Source organism: Chiloscyllium plagiosum, unplaced genomic scaffold (assembly GCF_037043375.1).
Source record: "Chiloscyllium plagiosum isolate Xiang-an unplaced genomic scaffold, Cpla_swu_hap1 HiC_scaffold_17, whole genome shotgun sequence".
NCBI lineage: Eukaryota > Metazoa > Chordata > Chondrichthyes > Orectolobiformes > Hemiscylliidae > Chiloscyllium > Chiloscyllium plagiosum.
In genome coordinates, this window is record NW_028270155.1 from 48,808,856 (window position 1) to 48,828,821 (window position 19,966).

The 19,966-nt window shown below is 42.2% G+C and overlaps 2 long non-coding RNA genes across 2 annotated transcripts in view; one reads left to right on the top strand and one right to left on the bottom strand.

The window, feature by feature from the left end:
* LOC148147329 (uncharacterized) overlaps positions 1–17,738 on the bottom strand; it is a 71,791-nt gene extending 54,053 nt beyond the window's left edge. Inside the window, exon 1 of the long non-coding RNA XR_015759876.1 lies at positions 17,613–17,738. This is a non-coding gene — a long non-coding RNA (uncharacterized LOC148147329). The remainder of the gene's footprint in view (positions 1–17,612) is intronic.
* Positions 17,739–17,849: 111 nt separating this feature from the next.
* Positions 17,850–19,966, top strand: part of LOC148147330 (uncharacterized) — a 32,231-nt gene continuing 30,114 nt past the window's right edge. Inside the window, exon 1 of the long non-coding RNA XR_015759949.1 lies at positions 17,850–18,565. This is a non-coding gene — a long non-coding RNA (uncharacterized LOC148147330). The remainder of the gene's footprint in view (positions 18,566–19,966) is intronic.

A 19,966-nucleotide genomic window follows, 5' to 3' on the forward strand; every position in this document is an offset into this window, starting at 1 on the left:
GGGGAAATCGTTGCCCTGTTTTGCAGGCATTGTCCTGGAGCTCCGACAGGAAAGTGGGGTACACAGCTGGCACGTCCTTCAATCCCTGTGACCAGCAATGGAGACCATGACACCAGAATATACCAGCCTGAGGCTGTCATCCAGTCTGAAGTAGTCCCAGACATTTGGGGCAGCACGGTGGCTCAGTGGTTAGTACGGCTCTCTCACAGCGTCAGGGACCGGGGTTCGATTCCAGCCTTGAGCGACTGTCAGTGTACATTCTCCTCGTGTCTGCATGAGCTTCCTCCGGATGCTCTGGTTTCGTCCCACATTCCAAAGATGTGCAGGTCAGGTGAATCGGCCATGCTAAATTACCCATAGTGTTCAGGGATGTGTAGGTTAGGTGCATTAGTCAGAGGTAAATGTGGAGTAATAGGAGGATGGGTCTGAGTGGGTTAGTCTTCAGAAGGTTGGTGAGGACTTGCTGGGCCGAAGGGCCTGTTTCCACACTATAGAGATTGTATGGAGGAATGGACTTCACTGTAGGAAGAGTGTAAATGTCCTTCTCCACTCCACCAGGTCACCATTTCTCTCCAATACCTCACACTCACTCTAGCTCTGCCAATATCCCCACCTCCCACCAAGTCTCATGCTCTACCACTCGCACTACAGCCTGTAACCTCTGCCCTCACTCATCCTCACCCAACTCAAACAGCAGCACCACTCACCCTGTGCGGCATCTCACTCACTGCCAAGTCATTCACTTGGGACATCTCCGCTTGCACTGCAAGTAACAGCTGTGTCACCAACTTCCAACTCGCTGAAAAACCAGTCTATTTGATGCTCGGAGGAAAAAGCTCACAATAGGGCAGGAGTTTAGACAGAGAGTCCACTACCCATTATTCAGCTGCAACCTCCTTTTGAGGAGAGAATTCTGATTGCAAGCACACTTAAGGAGATAAGCTGGAAGAGCAGAGCAAGCCAGGCAGCATCACATGGTGGAGAAGTCTGATGTTTCAGGAAAAGAGGTGGGGGTAGGGGAAGCTACAGATAGAGTCATAGAGTCACAGAGATGTACAGCATGGAAACAGACACCTTGGTCCAACACGTCCATGCTGTCCAGATATCCTAATCAAATCTAGTTCCATTTGCCAGCACTTGGCCCACTTCCCTCTAATGCCTTCCTGTTCATATACCCATCCAAATGCCTTTTAAATAATTGTACCAGCCTCCACAACTTCCTGAGGCAGCTCAATCCATACATGGACCACCCTCTGCGTGAAAACATTGCCTCCTTAGGCCTCTTTTAAATCTTTCCACGCTCACCTTAAACCAAAGAGAGGAGGGGAAGGGTTTTGGGTGGGGAAAAGGGCAGAGTGGAGAGGTGGTGATAGGTTAATACAGGTAGAAGGTTCAACCTGGTGGGTTGATAGGAGGAATGGATCCGGTTGATAGCTGGAAGGAGGGGTCAGTCAGAGGGATGGAAGGGAGGAGGCAGGGATGGAAAGGGAGGTTATTTGAAATTGGAGAACTCAATGTTGAGTCCTCCAGGCTGTAGACTGCCCAAGCAGAAGATGAGTGTTGTTCCTCCAAACTGCAATTAAATTCACTGAGGCAATGGAGGATATCAGAGAGGGAATGGGAAGGAGAATTGAAATGTGCTGTGACCAGGAGGTCAGGCTTGCCCTTATGGGCCCAACTGAGATGCCCGGCGAAACATTTCAATGAGTTTATAATTGATCTTCCTGATGTAGGGAAGACCACATCGGGAGCACCGGATCCAGTAAATTAGATTGGAGGAGAGGCAGGTGAACCTCTGTCTCACCTGGAAGGACTGTTTGGTGCCCTGGATGGAGGTGAGGGAGATGATGTGTTGGATCACACCAAACAGGGAATTGGAAATTTCCTTTGGCTTACTGTGAGAGCTATCTTACTCAACTTGGGGCCTGCTGACAACTGTGGTGAGTTTCCTGGCTTTGTGTCTATGCCAATTCACACAGCAAGACAATAATAATCTGATCTTGGTATTTCTGGGGGGACAATGAGCAAAACATCCAGTCAAAGCAAGGCAGAGAAGTAATTGTTGCCCACACTTTGGGCAGTTTGACCAGTTTCTGTGTAAACTCATTGCACTTGGATACTATACTTGTTAAACAAACAAACAAAAGGGCAGGGTTTACATACAATTCCACACGATTTTATTCACAAAATACACTAAGACCACAAAAGGGGCCATATGGCCGAATACTATCTCAACCTGCTCATTTGCGATAAAACTCCTGATTTTTACATTAATTACTCTATCAATCACAACATTAAGTCATTGTTACAATCCTTTTCAAAACTACTACTGGTTACCAGATTAAAACTGGATACTCCCTGTACAGTTAAACCTGGTCAGGCTGTGTAGTTGGCTCTGATGAGTTGGTCTCGCAGATGGTACTCCCTCTGTGTCTCTCCCTCTCTCTGTCTGTCTTTTGTCTCTGTGTCTATTTTCTCTCTTCCTGTCCGTCCTCTCTATCTATGTTTATCTTCTCTCCCTCTCCCTCCTTCTAGGTTGTACCTTCACTAAGAGAATGGCTACTTGATGTATTTTCTTCTTCCTCTCTGCTGCATCTTTCTAGAATGTTCTCAGGCCATCAGCCAATCAATCTTCCAGGTCAAGGTCATGATCTCCAATGTTAAAAATCACACAACAGGTTGTAGTCCAACAGATGTATTTGAAAGTATAAACTTTCGATGTGCTGTTCCTTTGTCAGCTAGCTACCTGATGATGGAACAGTGCTCTGAAAGCTTACACTTTCAAATAAACCTGTTGGACTATAACCTGGCGTTGAGGGATTTTTAACTTTGTACACCTTAATCCAAGACCAGGACCTGCACTTCATGATCTCCAATGGGATCCCAAATGTTATGTATGGAAAACGCTTGGACTATTTTTGGCATCCAGTCCTGGATGTGCCAAGGACTCATCCCCTCTCCAAAGATGGAGATAGTAGGAACCCAAGGCGCCAGTAAGTCAGCTCGCTGTTCTCCAATACACAAATAAGCCTTGTTTACCAGGACAAGTCCAGGCTTGTCCTCAGCTGCCTTTGTCTTGTGTGGATGCTTTGTGCTTGACTACCTCGAATGTCCCATCAGGCCTAGCTGCTCAAAGGTTGCCCAGTCCAGTCTTGGGCCTAGCCATTCTGTTTCTGGGCCATCTGTCACACTATGAGCAACCACATGGACTCAGTGAAAGTGAGTGCTGTGTCAGCCAGCGGAAAGCTCAGTCCAGGAGCTGGTTGTGTGTCCGTGAATGCACAGTATCCTTACAGCACTATGACAATGATAGATGTTGAAGTGCAGAAGCTTCCTCTAAGTGGATCAAAGATGGGCCATAAGAGTTCACAGAGACTGGCATATATCAATGCCAATGTCCAAGGATGTGCAAATGTGTGTGGCCAGTGCCTATGCAGTGTGCCCAAGATGTTGGTGCCTGGTGTCCAACATTGAGGTCCTTTGGAGACAGCAGTGAACTGAACCCACCAAAAACACATTCGGGTTTCCATATCAGGTTTTCCATGGTGGCTAGTTTGTATGGTGAGTTTGGGAAGACCCATGGTGAGTTGGGCTGTAAGCAAGGTTTCTAACAAACAACAAAGACTGTTAATTGGGAACTCTCTGCTCCCAAGTAAGAATCTCACCACATCATCTGAACAAGGTGTGGAAGTTGAAATGAAACCATGAGATAACCATTTTGCCCAAGTCTACTCCTCATTTTGCCTTAGCATAGGTCACTCAGAACCTGAAAAGATTACGCCCATTAAGAAATAGAAGGAAAAAGATTACTTGATTCAAATGAGGAAAAAAACCTCTCTTCAGTTGCTAAACAAAAACAACAGCAGTGCGGAAAACCCTCCCAGCTTCAAATTTAAAAAGATATGGAAAAAATGACAGACTTTGTTCTGGTAACTTTGCCAGTGTCAATGGTGGCCTCTAATAACAGTTGTACTCATTATTTTTGGAAGCCAAATGCCAAAAATTCCAACGTTGCATTGATGCCAAATCTGTAATGTGAAGAAAGCATGAACTTTGTTGCTGCTTCCTGCAGCCCATCTTCCAGTACACAGGCCACTGAATGTCTGCTGATGTGACACATTATTTAACTCCAATTAAAAGGCTTATTTTGTGCTTTTTGTTTGTTATGCTAAGCCCTGCCATCATATCCCCTATTGTCTCTACAGTACGGTTCAGATGTTAACACTGCCAGCAATAATCTGCTCCATTTAGTCACACTGGTCAGCCACAAACAACAATTGCCAGCTTTCAGATTGGTCTGAAACCTCAGGTTTGACAGAGAACATAAGAAGTTGTGGCAGTAATGATTCCTTGAGTCATATCCTTTCAAAGTTATCAGTTAGTCATAGAGTCAGAGACCACAGAACAGGTTCTTTTGTCCAACCAGGTGAAAGTGAAGACTGCAGATGCTGGAGATTAGAGTCAAGAGTGTGGTGCTGGAAAAACACAGCAGGTCAGGCAGCATCCGAGGAGCAGGAGAATCGACATTTCAGACCAAAAGCCCTTCATCAGGTCCAACCAGTCCATGCCGGCCATGTTCCTGAACTAAACCAGTCCCATCTGCCTGCATTTGCCACCACTCACCCCCTATCCCTCCAAATTTTTCTTAATCATGTTCTTATCGAAGTATCTTTTAAACATTGTAACTGTACCTGCCTCTACCACGCTGGCTTTTTACCCCTGCAACAACACAGCTAGATATTCTGTCAGTTGATCATAAATAACCAAAAATCTCTCACAAAAACCAAAAGAACTGTGGATGCTGGAACTCAGAAACAAAAGCAGAAATTGCTGCAAAATCTCAGCAGATCTAGCAGCATCTGTGGAGAGAAATCAGAGTCAGAGAAATTTGAGTCTGGTGATTCTTCTTCAGAACCCTTCTAAAGAAGAGTCACCTGACCCGACACATTAACTCAAAACTCTCTCATCCACTGTTGTGTTGTGTCTCACTGATGGTATGTCCATGTACCTTTAAGAGACATGCTCATCATTGTAGCCATCTCATGGAGCCTGAGGTTATAAACGTCGCAGATATCTGCTGTCCTTGGGGACTGGTGCCAACCCTTTCTAGTCCACAAAACAATGCTCAAGAAACACTTGCCTGTCTTGTCAGTTATTTTCACTTCACTTTCATTGCCAGCTCCAGAATCTTGGAAATCCCACACTGAAAACATTAATTTAAAAGTCTGTGATAGTTGATTTAAAAAAACATAACTAAAGTCTCCTAAGGATGTTAATGACTGCAATGTTACTCATAAACCTGCACTAATTAACATCCTGCCTCAGGAAAGTAGTTTATTTGCAGGCGCACAAATGCACCTCCATTAAAACACAGAAGTGGATGATATGGTGCTGGCTTCTGATCCTGATTCAAAAGAAAACATTATTTTAATGACCCACGCATGTCCACCCCATCTGCTTTTGGGGGTTAAAATTCCTCCCAATGTCATCAATCAAGGAATGAGCACTGTGAATAAAATGGGATGAACTGTCTGCAAGGTGCGATATAACTTTATTGGAGGTATCTTTGTTTCAGTTTTTTAGTGTTAACACTTGATTTCAAGCTGCTGTTTTCATAAGACTAAAGATGACACAAAAGGCAAGTCACCTATAAATTTACAGTGTTTCACAATTCACAGCGTAACACATCCACACCGGTTATTGCTAGACAATTTACACAGTAAAGATAGTCACACGTTAAACTTACTATCACTTTCCAGCTAATTCTGGCACAATGATTATCAGCTTAACTTATCCAGTTGCAATTATAGCCTAGGATTTGTGGGTTCAACCTCCATTTCAAAATTTGAACACCCCTCTGCAGTGCTGAGAGTGTGCGACATTGTTTGAAGCTGGTGCCTTTGGATATTATTGTGAGACCTTGTCTGCTTGTCCAAATAGCCAAAAAGTACATATGTCACAATTCAAAGAGAAAAGAGCTCTCTGTTGTCCTATCCAGCAGTACGCCTTCAGTTTTGAAGACGGATTACTGGACCCGAAACGTTAATTCTCCTTTCTCTCCACAGATGCTGCAAGGCCTGCTGAGTTACACCTGCAATTTCTGGTTTTGTTCCGGATTTCCAGCATCTGAAGTTCTTTGTTTTTTTTTCTTTAACCCTCAAATAATGCTATTGATTGTTCCTTATCCTGCAGAATTGCATCTTCTACCTGGTGTATATGCAGTCAGTATTCAATTCCCTTTTCTTTGGATGGAGTGTCCCTGTTTGAGTCAAATTTTCCCTTCGACACTGGGGTCACGTGTTAGTCTGGATACATGGTCAGCGAAGCCAGCCAATGGAAACATCAAGGATTAAGGAAATTGTCCTCAAACAAGGATTTGTAATCCAAAAGTTCATAAAATGAAAATGATTGAAGAATAAATAGTTCATACATGCATAATTGAGTGCAATCTCAATCATATGTAGCAAAATATGGGTACAGACACACAATCGTCCATGAAGCTACTCTCATGTTTGTTAAGCATTAAGTATTTTTGAGGAGGAGATTGAGAAACAAAAATATAAAAAGAGAAAAAAATGAAGACAGAGATATTAAAAAAAACCTTACAAATGAAAATGTTGTAAATATGCTGTGATACACTTGGCAGGGAAAAGCACAAAATTTCCCTCAACTTTATACTTCCTAATAGAGTCATAGAGTCATAGAGAAGTCCAGCATGGAAACAGACCCTTTGATCCAACTCCTTGCCAACCAGATATCCCAACCTAATCTCGTCCCATTTGCTAGCACTTCACCCATATCCCTCTAAACCCTCTCTATTCATATGCCCATCCAGATACCTGTTAAATGTTGCAATTGTACCAGCCTCCACCACTTGCTCTGGCAGTTCATACACGCATCACCTTCTGCTCCTTAGGTCTCTTTTATATCTTTCCCCTCTCACCCTAAATTTATGCCCTCTACTCAGTACTCCCCCAACCCAGGGAAAAGACTTTGTCTACTTATCTTATCCATGTCCCTCATAATTTTATAAACCTCTATAAGGTCACCCCTCAGCCCCTGACGCTCCAGGGAAAACAGCCCCAGCCTGTTCAACCTCTCCCAATAGCTCAAATCCTCCAATCCTGGCAACATCCTTGTAAATCTTTTCTGAACCCTTTCAAGTTTTACAACATCCTTCTGATAGGAAGGAGACCAGAATTGCATGCCATATTCCAAAAATGGCCTAACCAATGTCCTGTACAGCCACAACATGACCTCCCAACTCTGATACTCAATACTCTGACCAATAAAGGAAAGCCTACCAAACACCTTCTTCACTATCCTATCTAGCTGCGACACTACTTACAAGGAACTGAGAACCTGCACTCCAAGGTCTCTTAATACTTTATATTTGCATCTGTTTCCAACATTAAGAAGTATCTTGTTCTTTTTCATTCTGGTTTGTTTTTAAAGTAGCCTCTTAATTTTGTCTTAAGGGTCACAAAGTCCTACAGCACAGAAGGAGGCTATTCAACCCATCATACCTGTACCTGTCTTAAATAAGTTGATACCCAAAATCAGTCTGTTTACATTCTTTTTACTGCCTGGTTGGTGGTGGAGGAAGACATTACGTCAGCCTGTGTAAAATAGTTACTCTCTTCAGAAAAAGTGAAAATTCTGTAATAAAACTAAACAGAACCAGTTTTTTTTAAAATATCATAAAACTTGTTAAGGTTTTAACTGTCAGACAACAATACACTTCTTTCACTGTTTTAGTGGTGAGGATAGTCATGTAACATTAGTATTCTCCTTTATTTATTTCCATGATCCTGCAGCACCTTCTTTACATTCGAGCAAATGATGCAGTTTTATCCCTTTTCCACACTTTTATGTTTCACATTATTCTTGCTGCTTTAAGTGACCCTCATTGTAATAGATGAGCATAAGCTGATGTATCAATCAAAAAGCTGGCAAGTTAACAGCAACAGGATTGGTCTGTCGAGATAAATATTTACGGATGTAAGTTAGCTCGCTCAGCTGGAAGGTTTGCTTTCAGACATTTCACACCATGACTATGTAACATCCTCAGTGAGAGTCTCCGGTGAAGCACAAATGGTGTGTCTATCTCTCTGTTTATAGGTCTTGGTTTCTTAAGGTGGGTGACATCAGTTCCGGATCTTTTTTTTTCAAGGGAAGGTAGATAGGATCTAAATCAATGTGTTTATTGGTGTTCTGTTTAGAATGCCAGGCATCTAGGAATTCTTGTGCGTGTCTTTGTTTCATCTGTCTTACTATGTGTGTGTTGTCCCAGTCAAAGTGGTGGCCTGTCTGTATTTATGGAAACTCGTGACAGTGAGTCATGTCTTTTGGTGGCCAGTTGGTGCTGTCTGATGTAGTGTTTTGTTTTTATAGTTCTTGCATGGTATTTTGTAAATGAAGTTAGTTTTGATGAAAACAAACCTCCCAGTTCAACAAGCTAGCTAACATCCATATCATCAACTTGAGCGACAGATCTTCTCAAAAATCGCTAATAAATATTTACATCAGCTTGTAAGTAAAAAAAAACCACAAGGGGGTGGTTCAAGGAGCAATACCCAGTTATTCATAACATATAATGATTTGGATGTGGGGAGCAAATGAAATATTTCCAAGCTTGCAAATGACACAAAACTAGGTGTGGATGTCTGCTGTGCAGAAGCTGCAAAGTGGCTACAAGATGATTTGCTTACACTTAGTGAGTAGGAAAGAAAATGGCAGATGGAATACAATATAGAAAAATGTGAGGTTTTCCACATTGGTAGGAAGAACAAGAGTGTTCTTACTTCAACAGTAAGCAGTTGGAAAATGCAGATGTCCAAAGGGACCTGGGTGTCCTTGAAGAAGTCATTTAAGGCTAACATGCAGTTTAAGCAGCCAATTAGGAAGGATAATGTTATGTCAGACTTTATCACAAGAGGATTTTAATACAGTAGCATAGTTTTGCTTCAATTGCATAGATGTTTTGTTAAATCAGGTGTGGAATACTCTGCATAATTTTAGTCCCTTTATAATAGAAAGGGTATATTAAAGCAAGTGCCAGTTTCCAGGAGAACATCACTGTCCTCTGAAGAAACATTGGAAAACCTGGGTTTGTCTGCACTAGAGTTTCAAAGAATGAGAGGTGATCTCATTGAAACATAGCAGAGAAGTATTTAGAAATAATTAGCTCATAAGTTTATATAAATTAACAAAGTAACTAAGTAAAGATGGCTGGGCAGGTGATGTGCTGTAGCTGTATGATATGGGAGTTGGCTGATCCTACACCAAGCTGCAGTGGCCACATCTGCAGCAAGTGTTGGTTGTTGGAAAAACTCTGGCTTAAAAATGATGATCTGGGATCTGAGCTTCAAACACTGTGGCACATCCAGGAGGGGAAGAAGTACCTGGACGCTTTGTTTCAGGAGGCAGTCACTCCTAGTAGATTAGGTAGTTTGAATTCAGTTAGTGATTAGGGACTACAGTGTGTGAATAGCAATTGAGGCAGGTAGAGGGATCCTGAGCTCAGAAGTAGAGGAGCCTCAGCTCTTAACCTTGTCTAATAGGTATGAGATTCTTGCTCCCTGTGTGGATGAGCCAGCTGACCACAGTACCATGGTGCAGAAGGCTATTTAAGAGGGGAGAGCAAAAAAAACTAGTGGTAGTTATAGGGGATTCAATAGTTAGAGGAAAAGATAGTATCCTTTGTGAGCCAGATCAGGAGTCCCACATGTTGTGTTGCCTGCCTAGCGCCAGGGTGCAGGACATCTCCAACTGGCTTGAAAGGATATTGGAGCGGGAGGGGTAGGATCCAGTTGTCATGGTCCACGTTGGGACAAACAACAAAGGCAAGGCTAGGATGGGGGACCTGTTTGGGGATTATCAAGCACTAAGAATGAAATTAAGGAGCAGGTCCTCGAGGGTCATAATCTCCAGATCACTGTCCGAGCCACATGCAAATTGGTTTAGGAATAAGAAAATTAGGGAAGTAAAACGTGGATAAAGAAGAAGTGTGGGAAAGAGGGGTTCCATTTCATGGGCATTGGTGTCAGTTTTGGAACAGGAGGGATCTATATCAATGGGATGGTCTCCACCTGAACGGACCTGGAACCGGTGGTCTAGCGAAAAGGATAAATAGAATGGTCACTCAGACAGTAAACTCATGTGTCAAGGTAAGGGAAGGGGAAAACAATAGGAAGTATGGTGGGGTAAATAAAAAGGAAAGCATCTCCTTAGCACATGTTAAACAACGTGGCAGACTATGAAAGAAATATAAAGAAAGGATAACTCAGGAGATATTATTACTGGAAATGTTGAAATTCATAAAGAGGGTACAAAAACTAGCATAAGGGCACTTAACTTGAGCTTTTGTAACATTTGTAACAAGTTAGATGAGTTAACAGTACAAATTATCACAAATGAATATGACTGGGAGTTAAATATCCAGGAGTATCAGACGATCTGGAAGGACAGACAGGGAGATAAGGGAGGTGGTGTAGCTCTGATATTTAAGGACAACACCACAGCAGTATTGAGAGATTATATGTGTTCTGTGGAGAATAAGGTTGAATCCATTTGTGTGGAAATTAGAAATTCTAAGAAGAAAAAGTCACTGATAGGTATAGTCTAAAGGCCTCTAAATAATAATAATATCACTTTGGATGGGCAATAAACAAAGAAATAACTAATGCCTGTAAAAATTGCAATTATCATGGGGGATTTTAATCTACATGCTGATTGGTCAAACCAAGTCCGTCAAGGTAGCCTTGAGGAAGAATTAATTGAATGTATCCATGATAGTTTTCTTGAACAGTATATAGTGGAACCGACAAGGGAACAAGCTATCCTAGATCTGGTCCTGTGTAATGAGACAGGAATAATTAATAATGTCATAGTTAGGGATCTTCTTGGAAGGAGTGATCACAGTTTGATTGAATTTAGAAACATATGGAGACTGTAAAGATAAAATCCAATACCAGGGTCCTGTGCTTAAACAAGGCAGACTACAATAGTATGAGGGAGGAGTTGACTAAAGTAGACTGGAAGCAAAGACTTTATGGTGGGACAGTTGATGAACAGTGGAGAACTTTCAAAACAGTTTTTCAAAGTGCACAGCAAAAGTATATGCCAGTGAAAAAGAAGGACTGCAGGAAAAGGGCAAATCAGCTATGGGTGTCTAAGGAAATAAGGGAGGCAATGAAATTGAAAGAGAAGACATACAAAGTGGCCAAGATCAGCGGGAAACTAGAAGATTGAGAAAACTTTAAAGGTCAACAGAAAGCCACAAAAAGAGCTTTAAAGAAAAGTAAGAGAGATTATGAGAAAAAAACTAACTTAGAATATAAAGATAGATAGCAAACGTTTCTATAAATATATAAAATAAAAAATGTGACGAAAGTAAACATTGGTCCTTTAAAGTATGAGAATGGGGATTTAGTAATGGGATATGAGGAAATGGCTGAGGCACTGAACAGGTATTTTATATTGGTCTTCACAATGGAGGACACTAATAACATTCTAGTAATTGGTTTAGGGTGAGAGGGGAAAGATATAAAAGAGACCTACGGGGCAACTTTTTCACACAGAGAGTGGTACGTGTATGGAATGAGCTGTCAGAGGAAGTGGTGGAGGCTGGTACAACTGAAACATTTAAGAGGTATTTGGATGGGTATATGAATGGGAAGGATTTGGACGGATATGGCCCGGGTGCTGGCAGGTGGGAATAGATTGGGTTGGGATATCTGATTGGCATGGACGGGTTGGACAGAAGGGTCTGTTTCCATGCTGTACATCTCTATGACTCTATGACTCTAATTGACAAAGAGACAAAGGTACGTAAGGACCCGGAAACAATCATAATCACGAAAGAGGTAGTGTTGGACAAGCTAATGGAGCTAAGGGTGGACAAATGTCCTGATGGAATGCATTTGGTACAGAAAGGATCTGTATTGATGGGACAGTGCGAAAAGTGGGAGTAATAGCAAATGCACTTGTGGCAATTTTCCAAACTTCACTGGATTCTGGACAGTTCCAATGGATTGGAAAACAGCAAATGTGAAGCCACTGTTTAAAAAGTGAGTTGAACCAAAGATAGAGGACTATAGACAGGTTGACTTAATTTCTGTCATGGCAAAAATTCTTGAGTCTATTATCAAGGAAGAAATAGCAAGGCATCTAGATAGAAATTGTCCTGTTGGGCAGATGCAGCATGGGTTCATGAAGGGCAGGTCATGCTTCACTAATCTTTTGGAATTCTATGAAGGCATTACAAACACAGTAGATATGGTGCATCTAGATTTCCAAAAGGCATTCAGCAAGATGCTACGTAAAATGCGGCGGAATGGAATTGTGGGAGATATAGCAGTTTGGATCAGTAATTGGCTTGCTGAAAGAAGACAGAGGGTGGTGGTTGATGGGAAATGTTCATCCTGGAGTCCAGTTACCAGTGGTGTACAGCAAGGGTTGGTGTTGGGTCCACTGCTGGTCGACATTTTTATAACCGACCTGGATGAGGGTGTAGAAGGGTGGGTTAGTAAATTTGCAGACAACACTAAGGTCGGTGGAGTTCTGGATAGTGACGAAGGATGTTGTAGGTTACAGAGAGACATAGATAAGCTGCAGAGCTGGGCTGAGAGGTGGCAAATGGAGTTTAATGCGGACAAGTGTGAGGTGATTCACTTTGGTCGGAGTAACCAGAATGCAAAGTACTGGGCTAATGGTAAGATTCTTGGTAGTGTAGATGAGTAGAGAATTCTCGGTGTCCATGTACACAGATCCTTGAATGTTGCTACCCAGGTTGACACGGTTGTTAAGAAGGCATACAGTATTTCAGCTTTTATTAATAGAGGGATCAAGTTCTGGAACCAGGAGGTTATGCTGCAGCTGTACAAAGCTCTGGTACGGCCACACTTGGAGTATTGTGTACAGTTCTGGTCACCGCATTATAAGAAGGATGTGGAAGCTTTGGAAAGGGTGCAGAGGAGATTTACTAGGATGTTGCCTGGTATGGGAGGAATGTCTTACGAGGAATGGCTAAGGGCCTTGAGGCTGTTCTCATTAGAGAGAAGAAGGTTGAGAGGTGACTTAATAGAGACATACAAGACAACCAGATGTTTCCTTTCTTCCTGGTGGTGGAAATTGTGTCTCTCACTGTGTCTCACACCTGCACACACACTCAAGTTGGGTGCTGGGGAAAAAAATAAGCACTACCGCAGTTAGGCGGGAGTGTGGGGGTAAAGAAAGGGGGTAAAAAAAGGAGTGTAAAATAAGTACAAGATAACCAGAGGGTTAGATAGGGTGGACAGGGAGAGCCTTTTTCCAAATATAGGGACGGCAAACACAAGGGGGCATAGCTTTAAATTGAGGGGTGATAGATATAGGACAGATGTCAGAGGTAGTTTCTTTACTCAGAGAGTAGTAACGGTATGGAATGCTTTGCCTGCAATGGTAGTAGATTCACCAACTTTAAGTACATTTAAGTCGTCATTGGACAAGCATATGGACGTACATGGAATAGTGTAGGTTAGATGGGCTTCAGATTGGTATGACAGGGCGGTGCAACATCAAGGGCTGAAGGGCCTGTACTGCGCTGTCATGTTCTATGTTCTAAAAGGTTGCTGCAAAAGAAAAGGTGCAAGGCATAACAGGCAATGTATTAGCATGGATAGAGAATTGGTTAACCAACAGAAAGCAAAGAATGCTATTCTGATTGGCAATCAGTGACTAATGATGTGCCTTAGGGATCAGTGTTGGGACTGCAATTACTCACAATTTACATAGATGATTTGGAGTTGGAGACTATGTGTAGTTTGTCAAAGTCTGTGGATGACACTAAGAAGAGTGAGAGAGCAAAGTGTGCAGAGGACTGTGAAACTTTACAAAGTTTAAGTGAGTGGGCAAATGTCTGGCAAATGGAGTACAATGGTAATAAATGTGATGTCATCTATTTCAGTAGGAATAACAGTAAAAGGACTGTTAATTGAATAGTAAAAAGTTACAGCATGCTGCTGTGCAGAGGGAACGGGGTGTCCTTGTGCATGCATCACAGAAGGTTGGTCTGCAGATGCAACAGGAAATTAAGAAGTCAAATGGAACTTTGTCCTTCATTGTTAAAGGCATTGAGTTTAAAAGCAGGGAGGTTATGTTGCAGCTGCAGAGGGTGCTGGTGAGGCCACACCTGGAGTACTGTGTGCAGTTTTGGTCTCCTTACTTTACTCGGAGAGTAGTAAGGGTATGGAATGCTTTGCCTGCAATGGTAGTAGATTCGCCAACTTTAAGTATTGAGAAAGGATGTATTGGCACTAGATGGGGGTCCAGAGGAGGTTCACCAGGTTGATTCCGGAGTTGAGGGGTTTGGCATGTGAGGAGACACTGAATAAAGTGGGATCATATTCATTGGAATTCAGAAGAATGAGGGGGGAGTCTTATAGAAACATATAAAGTAATGAAAGGAATAGATAAGATATGAGTAGAGAGGATGTTTCCACTGGTGGGTAAAACTAGGACAAGTGGGCATAGCCTCAAAATTAGGGGGACCAGATTTAGGACTGAATTGAGAAGGAACTTCTTCACCCAGAGGGTTGTTAATCTATGGAATTCCCAGCCCAGTGAAGTGGTTGAGGCTTCCTCAGTAAAGCTAAGATAGATAATTTTTTGAACAGTAAAGGAATTAAGGGTGAAGGTGAGAGGGTGGGTAAGCAGAGCTGAGGCCATGAAAAGATCAGCCAGGATACCTGTGCCAATGATTCTGAAGGTGTTAATGTTCATTCTGTAGATGCCACACGATCTGAGTGCGGACACAGTTCCACACTAGCCTTTGTAGAAAATGAATGTATTCAGTACTGCACCAGTAATTAAACCTGAGCAGTTTGTAATTGCACTAATTTCTATCATGCAATAAACTCTTTTGTTAAGTATGAATAGTGCCTCTTCTGTAAAGATTGTACAGTGATGTATTCTTCACAACTGATCATTAGATAGACCCTAGAGACAGTACAGAGAAAGAAGGATTGGTGACAGTGAACAACTTCAAACAAACCCTTACCCATCCTCTGACAGACATAGCAATTAGGGTAATGCTAACCTCCAATATTTCATCATTTGTAGCAAAGCAACTAGCCATGAGAGCATGAAGGATAAAGGCCTATCAATGACCTCACATAACACTCATCCTGATCAATTCCCTGATCTCCAGTTCAATGAGCTGCCAAAATATTTGAATTAGGCCTGATCATGGAATGCCTCAGTTCTCCCATTGGCAGCTTTTGGCAGGTTGAGTTGAGCATCATCTGCCTGATCTAAACTGAACAGGACCCTACTCTCTCGCTTTTCACCATGTGCCTACCTTTAACAACTATCACCCACTCCTCACCGAACACCAGGATTTCACCAGGCAGCAGAGCTGCTAAAATGACAGGTGCCTGTTATCTCCATGACCTCATTGGACATACCCCACATTAAGCTGCTCTTTTAAGCCAGTGAGTACAATACAAACCAAAAAAAAAAGATTCCTGTTTTAAAAGGTAGGATCAGGTCCAATAATCTGCAGTGTGTCGGTTCCTCTCAATCCCTCTCCCAAAGTAACAGTCAGACCCCAAGCCCTATTCTTCCATTGCAGCAAAAGACTAATTTCCAGTAAACCAAAGGAGATCAGCAAAGAGAACATGTGCGTCATTGTCCCAGGAGGTAGCAACCATGGAAGGAGATTGAATCCTCCCCCTAACACTGACCACTGCTAATGGGAGTCTGCAACCTTTTATCCCTTGGGGTTAGAGATAATACAGGAGCATGGATAAAGGTTTGGCTAACTAAAATATAGAGTTTTGATATGGGGGACAATTTCAGCAATTGAAACCTGGAGTTCAACAGGGATCAGTGCAGGGGCTACAATTGTCTAGGGACTCACAGTGTAAGGGTGGCGCGGCAGCCCAGTGGTTAGCACTGCTGCCTCACAGCACCAGGGTGACTGTCTGTATGGAGTTTACACATTTTCCCTGTGTCTGTGTGTGAGTTTCCTCCCACAGTCCAAAGATGCGTAGGTTAGGTGAATTGTCTATGCTAAATTACCCACAGTGTTCAGGGCTGTGTAGCTTCGATGTATTAGTTAGGGGAATGGTCTGGGTGGGATACTCTTTGGAGGGGCAGTATGGACTTGTTGGGCTGAAGGGCCAGTTTCCACACTGTAGGAGTTCTAACTATTTCTGATATATATAAATTACTTTGATGAGGAAAGTGAATGCGCTTTAGCCAAATTTGCAGATGACACAAGAATTGATGGGAAGGCAAGTGGTGAGCATAATATACGGAATTGGCAGAGGGATACGGACAGGTTCAGTGAGTGAACAAAAACTTGGCAGATGGAGTATAAATGTGGGGAAATGTGATGTATGTATTTTTGCCAGAAAAACAGAAGGGAGCTAAATATTATTTTTAAATGAAATAAAGCTGCAGAAAGCTATAGAACAAAGAGATTTGGGAGTCCTGGTCCATTAATCACAAAAGGCTAGCATCCAGGTTCAGGGAATGTAGCTGGAATATTGGTCTTTACTTCAAAGGGGACGGAATATAAACGTAGAGAGTTTTTTCTAAAACTGTATAATGCACTAGTTCGACTACAGCTGGATTACTGTGAACAGTTTTGAGTCCCTCAACTAAGGAAAAAAATTGGAGACAGTCCAGAGAAGGTTCACTAGACTGACACCAGACGAGGAGGGATTGTCTTATGAGGACCAATTGAATAGGTTGGGCCTGTACCTGCTGGAATACAGAAGAATGAGACAAGTCCTTGCAATACTTTGCAGGGTTTGACAGGGTATATATGATGAAGTTGTTTCCTTTTGTGGGAGAGTCGAGGTTCAGAGGACATAACATCAGAATAAGGGGTCACATATCTAAGACAGTGATGAGGAGGAATTTCTTTTTAGAAAGTAGTGAATCTGTGGAATCCTTTACTGCAGAAGGCTGGTAAGGATGGGTTGTTAACTATATTCAAAGCTGAGACAGATTTTTTATTTAATCAGAAAAGAAGTCATTGGTATGGGGAACAGGCAAGAAAGTGAATTTATGGATAATTAAATCAGCCATGATCTCATTGAACTATGGAGCAGACTCAATGGGCTGAATGGCCTACTTCTGCTCCTATATCATATGGTCTAATCGAGGCCTTGCCAAATAGACTGTTCCTTCTTATACACATCTGAATGATCACAAGTGTGTAACTGTGTAGTCAATTTATTTGGCATGATATAGGGTTGACACTTCAGCTTTCTAACCATCAGCAATTCTGATTATGGTAAACCACACAGGAATTGGGTTAACCATTAATTTAGCAACCTATTTAAACTCAGCATTTTTCTGCACAAATGACTTGACTGGCCAGCCACATGCTTAACTTCCCCATTTGATTATGAGTACCTTGACAAGCTTGTGATATGACCAAATCTAGAATTAGCTGAAGCACTCATTAGCAAATTGTGGACCATTGTCTGGCACAAAAACATACATAAACTTGGAAAATGTGAAAGGGGCTGTACATTATATTTTAGCATATGAAAGATGGGAATATGTCCATTTTGCCCATTTAAAAGCTTCAAATTATGGGAAAACCTTTATTTTACCTGGAGAAAGTGGAATACCTCCATTATGAACACAAAACGATAAGACTCCCAGTAAGCAGTACAGAGTTACAGCATGATTCGGAGATGCCGGTGTTGGACTAGCGTCGCTCCAAAAGCTAGAGTGCTTCCAATTAAACCTGTTGGACTATAACCTGGTGTTGAGTTACAGCAGTGTTATTATACAATATCTAAAGTTGTAAAAGAACAAAATAAGAATCTTCCAAGCACAGATTAAAAAAGCATTGATTTATTGCAGGTATAAAAGCTTTAAAGACAAATATGCAGTAGCATTTAGATACTGCAGAACCTTTTTCAAAATTTAACATGTAAAGACTGTATTGCTTTATTTTTCTGTACTTATTGTGGACTGAAATTGGATAAAGGACTATTTTTTAAAAAACAAGGATTGTTGAAAGGTTGCTGTTACTTCTTACAAACAAGTAACTTGATGCAAGTGTTGTTTACACATCTGCTTGTTCAAGTCGTAATGAAAATGTGGTGGCAAACAAACTGGAACTAGAGGCTGTTTACTGATGGAGCTTTACCAGCAACAAGTGTCTTACACCTGTGTGAGCTAACAACAAGTTATTAATGGCAAGAGCTCCTAGCTGCCAACAACCATGTGGTTAGCTCCCAGTTTAGGGGTATGAATGTTTGAGGGAGAAGCCACAGATTTCTGCAAGGTCAACAGCTGACTCTTTATTGTAAAAACTTCCTTAAGGCTGAAGAAAGCTGCTTTATTTTTGCCTCAGTTGCTATAAGCTGTGGTTTTGATGAGTCAGCTAGAGACTATATAAGCAACCCTGCACCTTCTGCAAGCAAGTGAAAGAATATGGAGTAGGAGAAACAAGGAGCACCATGTACTAAGCAGCTAAGAGGAACATCTCAGTGAACGTTGTGAATAGGAATCATTGAAATGCCTTCCTCATGCCTCGGTCCAGCCATCTTACCAGGTATTTTATTTTCCTGTCTGTGTCATATGTGTATGCAGGAAATGTTTGTAAAGGGGCTAAAGTTTTAATGAGTAGAGTTATGTTGATGTTTATAATTATTTATTACAGAGAAATGGATTCTAACTATAGATAAACAGTCAGTCATTCTTGCTAAGTACGTGTATCTGGTCTGTGCTTTCCGTCACTCAATTTAGGTCTAAAGACAAGTAATTTGCGGAATATTGCATAGCTATTAAAATAGTTAACTTTTGGGTTGACTCCAGGAATAGGGACTTGATTTCCAGAGTATTACCCCAGTGAGGTGTAACAGAAAAAAATCACATTAATAAAATGTGACAGAAGAAACAATGCAACCGCAGTTGAAAGGAGTTAAAATATGGGGCTTTATTGAAATCATTTTGATAGCGGCAGAGGAGGAGTGAGAGGAACAGATGGTGTGAAGGCCCTTTGCAAAAGGCAAAGGGGTCACTCATTGTGATGCAGGAGAAAGAGAGGTGTAAAAGTGATGTAAATTAAAGTATGAAAAAGGAGAAGGATCCTCTCAACTGAGAGCAAAATAAATGAGGCACAAATAAGACAAGGCGTGGGTGTGGGTGTGACAGTATGATAAATGGAGGACAGATTTTATACTATCAGCCCCTGATATTGTGGAATTCAATATTGAGTCCACTGGCTGTAAAGTGCCTACATGGAAAATGAGGTGTTTCTAAAGCTTCAGTTGTGCTTCATTGGGACATCACAGCAGGCCTGGGATAAAAATGCTAGCATGAGAGTAGGGGGGGGGTTTATTGAAACAATAAACAACTGAGAGGTCAGGGTCATTCCTACAGAGTGGAGGTGTTTTAAAACACAGTCACCCAGTCTGTGCTTGGTTTTGCCAATGTAAAGGAGACTGCATCATGACCACACTTCATGCTGGTGGTGAGGAAAGGGGGCTAACTCCTTTTTAGGTACCATGGGCCAATCTGAGTCCCTCAGCTCTTTTCCTTCTTCATATCTTCCCCTTGGCCTGTCTCTCCCCTTTGCCCCCATGACTCACCCACCCACCAAACCCTCTCTTCCTCCACTCACCACATCATCCTCATCAGGAGCTGCCAGATGCCCTGGACAATGAGGTGTAGTTATCATCTCTCCTTATGGCTGGGACCAGAGGACTGTTGAAAGTGAATGCTAGAGAGTCAGATTCAAAAAGTGTGGCGCTTGAAGAGCACAACAGGTCAAGCTGCATCCAAGGAGGAGGAGAAACCTTGCTTCAGGCATTAGCCCTTCATTAGGAATGTGGAGGGGGAAGGGGCTGAGAGATAAGTAGAAGGGTGGGGGTGGGGTAGTGGGCAAGGTAGCTGGGAAGGCTATAGGTGGATGGAGGTGGAGGGTAATTGTGATGGGTCGGTGGTCAGGGTG